The sequence below is a fragment of the Patiria miniata genome, unplaced genomic scaffold, assembly GCF_015706575.1.
Source record: "Patiria miniata isolate m_02_andy unplaced genomic scaffold, ASM1570657v1 HiC_scaffold_16, whole genome shotgun sequence".
NCBI classification, from domain to species: domain Eukaryota; kingdom Metazoa; phylum Echinodermata; class Asteroidea; order Valvatida; family Asterinidae; genus Patiria; species Patiria miniata.
The window spans coordinates 8,860,068-8,867,686 of NW_024037054.1; the positions used below are offsets into that span (position 1 = coordinate 8,860,068).

Consider the following 7,619-nt stretch of genomic DNA (forward strand, 5'->3'; position numbering starts at 1 on the left):
CCCTCATTTTAGACTGTCATCTTTGAATCGATAGCAAGACAACAATCAGCCAAGCCAGCCGGGGAGCCAGCCAGCCAGCCAGCCATCGGAAAATCTTCTTTTTTTTAAAAATAAATTGGATCACCAATTAGTGAAATGAAAATTTCACTCTCTAAATAGGGTTTTTTTTTAGTTCAGGGGATCTGCTATATCCCGCTGAAAACTTATAAGGCTATGGGATCTCCTATATCCCGATGCCGTTAGGGCTTAGGGTGGTGCGGCGGTATCGATTACTAATTGGAGTCTGACTGGGTGCTTCAATTGAGGTGCGGCGAAAATCCAGCACAGATTCAAGGGGCGAGTTGCGTCCGCGTGGCAGGTCCGCCTTCCACGTGGGGCGTGGGTCCTACGCAGCGGCCTGGAAACCCTAGGATGCCGTGCCATAAAGGAGCAGGTAGTGCGTCCCTCTTTATAGGGGCGTGGCCCTGTATTCACAGCCGGCAAACGCTGCTACTTCCTATCAGACCGCATGAACCCGTAAGGGGGATGGACTTAGGGGGGCACGCATATAGGTTAGGGTGCTTTCCTGGTCCTTCGGGGCTGGGCGGGCGGACCGGACAGTCGATAACTGTGTCTGGCCCTCCGGGGCCTACCTTTTATCCAGCAATGGGCCTGACGATACTGAAAGCGTGTTGGGGCTGGTATCCTGGGACCTTCTCGTGGTGGCCCTGTTTAAACAGACCTTACCAGGATATTTGACCTGCTCAGTGAACAGGAATCAGTTGATCACAATTTGAATTCGTCATTGTGGCATTAACTTTAAAAAAAAAAAAAAAAAAATCTGTTTTCTAATAACAAAAGATATAAATCTCTGAACACTATACCATTTTGGTCCAAATTTGGCATTTCCATTTCATCCTATTTGAAACCCATTTGAAAAATTGCTCCAAAAAGTTGTTTTCAGTAATTCTGAATCATGTTCACTGAGCGGATCACATCAATTCATATTTTATTTCCAAAAAGGATGGAAGATTAGGGGCTGATTGCCTTAAAACACCAAAAACTTTAATAATAAAAAATTCAATTCCATGACAAGAGGAAGTTTTGCGAAAAGAAATTCAAATTTGCAATCAAAATCCAATGAGATCTTATTAGCGATGAGATAACTGTGCTTCAGTTTTAAAAAATGAAATATTAAGAACATGGGAAAAAATAACAGAAAAAGAAATATTTTGAAAAGGAATTGAATTAAGAAAGAACATTAATTGTTGATTTGAAAAAAAAACATGCTTGGATCATTGTGCCAATTGGTGCACTCTTGAATATGGAAAAGGGTTTGGTGTTGAAATAAAAATGGATAAACAGTGCAAGAGAAGTACCTTGAGTTGAAGAACATCTATCAAACATCACCTCAGAATTGTTTTTAATTTAAAAGACGATTCTGGTTAAAACATTTGGTAAAATTGCTGTATTTATTTTGTATCTATTTCTTGAGGTAAATTTCATCTGACAGCACAAATGCTGGAGGCAGATGGCACCAGAGTCTAGAGAAAATTGTCTCATCAAAACTGAGCAGAGTGAACATCTTAGTGGTAAGCATAAGAATGAGCAAACTTCTTTTTAACCTGGCTGATTTAATTAACAACTTTCCAAACCTAAAATCTAAATCCAATGTTTTACCACCAAAATTAGATCCTCCCAAGCTTACTTTTCTCCAAAAAAAGCCTCTTAAAAAAACAAAAAGAAATTAGCGCTTGAGAACCACACCTTGCCTTAATGTGTAAGAAAATACAATGTATATTGCAACTGTTAATTTGCATTGCTGATATTTCTTGATTTATTTTTGTATTTTCAGCAGGTGACTATGAAAAGGCAAAATTTTGGAGACCTCGGAACAAGATTGTATGTTTACTGAGGTAACTATTCTCAGTTGTTGTTGAATTATTGACTGAAGCAATCTTAATGAGACAATTTTCACTTGTGACTCGTTCTTGCAAAACCCGAAGGTTCTTGTAGGCCAAGGCAAGTAAAACACTAGTGCACTTTAGACCATGGAAACGGTGTATAACTGCTCAAAATGTTTGTTTAATCAATTTTGATACAGTTGCATTTCTACACTGGATGGGGTGTTTTGCAAATGAATTTCCTAAAATTGCAGGAAGCAACCAAATTTTCATTTGTGTTTGAGACCTTTCAATAATGTATTTCCATAAAATAATGTCTTTTCAATATATCTCTGGCAAACAGTTGAATTGCCACATCTAGATTCAATTTAAATATTGGAAAAAGTGCTAAAGATATTTTATTATAAATGATACTTAAAAACCATTTGCGTTCTTTTCTTGAAGGTTTTTCGAAGACGTCTTCTGGCAGAAACATCTTGGAGGACATTAGCCAAGAAGGAGGTACAAACTACATGAGGCTACAACATGAAGCTTCACTCTAACCTATGATGTCTACTTTTGGAACATTTTCATTTCTCTCAAAATGCTTCTCAATTTGGAAAGGCCTTTGTCTATAAAACTAGGAAACAGTCAAAATCAGGCATAACTTAAACCTACCCCCCCCCCCATGTTATCATCTTTGCCCAAATATTCAAAACTGATTGGTAATGAGTGATATTAAATGTTTGACCACAAATCTCGGTAAAATGTAAGGTAAACCCCTTGTCATTTTTTGGCAAATTTAAATTGTTGCAAACTCGCAGGAAAGATGCTCAACCTGAAGCACGTTCCTACACGTCTTCTGGATAGATAGGACAAAATCAATCAGTAATGAAATGTTTCTTCAAACATCGTTTACTTTTGTGCAATACATTCAAGTTGTTTATTGATGAATACTTAATGAATCTCCTCTTGCATCAACAGGGATTTCTGTGTCATTTGTTGGAAAGTAACCCTTTGATCAATTTAGTGGAAAATGTAAGGTTAACCCCTTGCTATTTATAATTAAATTTTGTTACAAATCGCCTTGTCTTCATTTCAACCTGACATCAGAGGTGTCTTTGCTCACGTTTTGTAACCTTTGGAAAAGGCACGTTATAAATGTTGTTGTTATTATTATTACCTGTTGAAGATAAACATGTTTTTCTTCTCCAATATCTGATTAATTCAGAGATTCATTAAAACAAATATGGTGAAAAAAAGAGTATATTTTGTACTGATTTTCATTTGGCGTATTCTGAATGACAAGTTTATTCCGTCAAAGTTACTTGTATGTCATTCTTAATTCTTTTACCAACGGAAGTTGAAAACAAGTTTACTTATTGGTGTGTCAGAAGTTGAGTTATGCTACAAAACATGTACTTGTCCGTGTAAAACTTGAATCTATAAAACTTGAATCTATTTACCTTTTTATATCCAACTTTATTTAATGAGTGAGATATTGAATAACGGCTGTTGAACTGTTTTTATTTAATGTTGAGAAACAAGTACTGGAATAAATACAGTAAAACTGATTTAAAGCCAATCTTTGGAGTCTTTATTATGACTGAATAATACGGTGAATTTAGCTCAAGGGGTGGTTGGGTTGAAAGACTTGGAACACTGTTAATTGCCCCTGGGAACAAGGTTGATGCCCTGGGAAGGAGGTTAACAGCCCTGAGAACAAGGTTGATGCCCTGGGAAGGAGGTTAACAGCCCTGGGAACAAGGTTGATGCCCTGGGAAGGAGGTTAACAGCCCTGGGAACAAGGTTGATGCCCTGGGAAGGAGGTTAACAGCCCTGGGAACAAGGTTAATGCCACTGGGGATGAGGATGAAATGGACTAAAATAAACAAACTTGTTCAAAACGCATTTTTAAATTCAATCATTTATTTGTACCATAACGCTTGTATAAACCAGATAAAGAATTTAAAAACGGGTTATCTTGCATTAATAAGTATTTCTAAGTCGTCTGCAGAATAGTCAATTTTTGGCCAAATTTTGGTAAAAATGTAAGGCTAACCCCTTGTTTTTTTTTCAATTTTGGCCAAAAAATAAAGTTGCTCAAAAATTACACGAAAGATGCCCAAGGTTCCCTTAAACACATTCCTACACATTTCCTGGACAAAAAGTGCCATTTAGAAGAAAGAATGCATCAATATTTTCAGCAAAATAAGTCCAAAAAAATAATTTTTGACCAAAAACTTGATTATTTTTGCCCAATTTCTCAAAATTCTCGACGTTTGAATACTGAAATGTGCTCCTGGTGCATCAACAGGTATTTCTGAGTCGTTTGCAGAAAAGTCAATTTTTGGCCAAATTTCGGAAAAAATGTAAGGCTAACCCCTTGTTTTTTTTTCAATTTTGGCCAAAAAATAAAGTTGCTCAAAAATTACACAAAAGATGCCCAAGGTTCCCTTAAACACATTCCTACACATTTCCTGGACAAAAAGTGCCTTTTAGAAGAAAGAATGCATAAATATTTTAAGCAAAATAAGTCCAAAAAAATAATTTTTGACCAAAAACTTGATTATTTTTGCCCAATTTCTCAAAATTCTCAACGTTTGAATACTGAAATGTGTTCCTGGTGCATCAAGAGGTATTTCTAAGTCGTTTGCAGAAAAGTCAATTTTTGGCCAAATTTCGGAAAAAATGTAAGGCTAACCCCTTGGTTTTTTTTTCAATTTTGGCCAAAAAATAAAGTTGCTCAAAAATTACACCAAAGATGCCCAAGGGTCCCTTAAACACATTCCTACACATTTCCTGGACAAAAAGTGCCATTTAGAAGAAAGAATGCATCAATATTTTAAGCAAAATAAGTCCAAAAAAATATTTTTTGACAAAAAACTTGATTATTTTTGCCCAATTTCTCAAAATTCTCGACGTTTGAATACTGAAATGTGCTCCTGGTGCATCAACAGGTATTTCTGAGTCGTTTGCAGAAAAGTCAATTTTTGGCCAAATTTCGGTAAAAATGTAAGGCTAACCCCTTGTTTTTTTTTTCAATTTTGGCCAAAAAATAAAGTTGCTCAAAAATTACACCAAAGATGCCCAAGGGTCCCTTAAACACATTCCTACACATTTCCTGGACAAAAAGTGCCATTTAGAAGAAAGAATGCATAAATATTTTCAGCAAAATAAGTCCAAAAAAATAATTTTTGACCAAAAACTTGATTATTTTTGCCCAATTTCTCAAAATTCTCGACGTTTGAATACTGAAATGTGCTCCTGGTGCATCAACAGGTATTTCTGAGTCGTTTGCAGAAAAGTCAATTTTTGGCCAAATTTCGGTTAAAATGTAAGGCTAACCCCTTGTTTTTTTTTCAATTTTGGCCAAAAAATAAAGTTGCTCAAAAATTACACAAAAGATGCCCAAGGTTCCCTTAAACACATTCCTACACATTTCCTGGACAAAAAGTGCCTTTTAGAAGAAAGAATGCATAAATATTTTAAGCAAAATAAGTCCAAAAAAATAATTTTTGACCAAAAACTTGATTATTTTTGCCCAATTTCTCAAAATTCTCAACGTTTGAATACTGAAAAGTGTTCCTGGTGCATCAAGAGGTATTTCTAAGTCGTTTGCAGAAAAGTCAATTTTTGGCCAAATTTCGGAAAAAATGTAAGGCTAACCCCTTGGTTTTTTTTTCAATTTTGGCCAAAAAATAAAGTTGCTCAAAAATTACACGAAAGATGCCCAAGGGTCCCTTAAACACATTCCTACACATTTCCTGGACAAAAAGTGCCATTTAGAAGAAAAAATGCATAAATATTTTAAGCAAAATAAGTCCAAAAAAATATTTTTTACAAAAAACTTGATTATTTTTGCCCAATTTCTCAAAATTCTTGACGTTTGAATACTGAAATGTGCTCCTGGTGCATCAACAGGTATTTCTGAGTCGTTTGCAGAAAAGTCAATTTTTGGCCAAATTTCGGTAAAAATGTAAGGCTAACCCCCTTGTTTTTTTTTCAATTTTGGCCAAAAAATAAAGTTGCTCAAAAATCACACGAAAGATGCCCAAGGATCCCTTAAACACATTCCTACACATTTCCTGGACAAAAAGTGCCATTTAGAAGAAAGAATGCATCAATATTTTAAGCAAAATAAGTCCAAAAATATAATTTTTGACCAAAAACTTGATTATTTTTGCCCAATTTCTCAAAATTCTCGACGTTTGAATACTGAAATGTGTTCCTGGTGCATCAAGAGGTATTTCTAAGTCGTTTGCAGAAAAGTCAATTTTTGGCCAAATTTCGGTAAAAATGTAAGGCTAACCCCTTTTTTTTTTTCAATTTTGGCCAAAAAATAAAGTTGCTCAAAAATTACACGAAAGATGCCCAAGGTTCCCTTAAACATATTCCTACACATTTCCTGGACAAAAAGTGCCATTTAGAAGAAAGAATGCATCAATATTTTAAGCAAAATAAGTCAAAAAAAAAATTTTTGACCAAAAACTTGATTATTTTTGCCCAATTTCTCAAAATTCTCGACGTTTGAATACTGAAATGTGCTCCTGGTGCATCAACAGGTATTTCTGAGTCGTTTGCAGAAAAGTCAATTTTTGGCCAAATTTCGGTAAAAATGTAAGGCTAACCCCTTGGTTTTTTTTTCAATTTTGGCCAAAAAATAAAGTTGCTCAAAAATTACACAAAAGATGCCCAAGGTTCCCTTAAACACATTCCTACACATTTCCTGGACAAAAAGTGCCTTTTAGAAGAAAGAATGCATAAATATTTTAAGCAAAATAAGTCCAAAAAAATAATTTTTGACCAAAAACTTGATTATTTTTGCCCAATTTCTCAAAATTCTCAACGTTTGAATACTGAAAAGTGTTCCTGGTGCATCAAGAGGTATTTCTAAGTCGTTTGCAGAAAAGTCAATTTTTGGCCAAATTTCGGAAAAAATGTAAGGCTAACCCCTTGGGTTTTTTTTCAATTTTGGCCAAAAAATAAAGTTGCTCAAAAATTACACGAAAGATGCCCAAGGGTCCCTTAAACACATTCCTACACATTTCCTGGACAAAAAGTGCCATTTAGAAGAAAAAATGCATAAATATTTTAAGCAAAATAAGTCCAAAAAAATATTTTTTTACAAAAAACTTGATTATTTTTGCCCAATTTCTCAAAATTCTTGACGTTTGAATACTGAAATGTGCTCCTGGTGCATCAACAGGTATTTCTGAGTCGTTTGCAGAAAAGTCAATTTTTGGCCAAATTTCGGTAAAAATGTAAGGCTAACCCCCTTTTTTTTTATTTCAATTTTGGCCAAAAAATAAAGTTGCTCAAAAATCACACGAAAGATGCCCAAGGATCCCTTAAACACATTCCTACACATTTCCTGGACAAAAAGTGCCATTTAGAAGAAAGAATGCATCAATATTTTAAGCAAAATAAGTCCAAAAATATAATTTTTGACCAAAAACTTGATTATTTTTGCCCAATTTCTCAAAATTCTCGACGTTTGAATACTGAAATGTGTTCCTGGTGCATCAAGAGGTATTTCTAAGTCGTTTGCAGAAAAGTCAATTTTTGGCCAAATTTCGGTAAAAATGTAAGGCTAACCCCTTTTTTTTTTCAATTTTGGCCAAAAAATAAAGTTGCTCAAAAATTACACGAAAGATGCCCAAGGTTCCCTTAAACACATTCCTACACATTTCCTGGACAAAAAGTGCCATTTAGAAGAAAGAATGCATCAATATTTTAAGCAAAATAAGTCAAAAA

At 34.8% G+C, this 7,619-nt stretch overlaps 1 long non-coding RNA gene across 1 annotated transcript; it reads left to right on the forward strand.

Moving 5' to 3' along the window:
* The first annotated feature begins 247 nt into the window (after nucleotides 1-247).
* On the forward strand, nucleotides 248-3,242 carry LOC119722900. The gene is made up of 3 exons (XR_005270492.1): nucleotides 248-1,571; nucleotides 1,835-1,895; nucleotides 2,328-3,242. It is a non-coding gene; the product is annotated as an uncharacterized LOC119722900 (long non-coding RNA).
* Nucleotides 3,243-7,619: the final 4,377 nt, after the last annotated feature.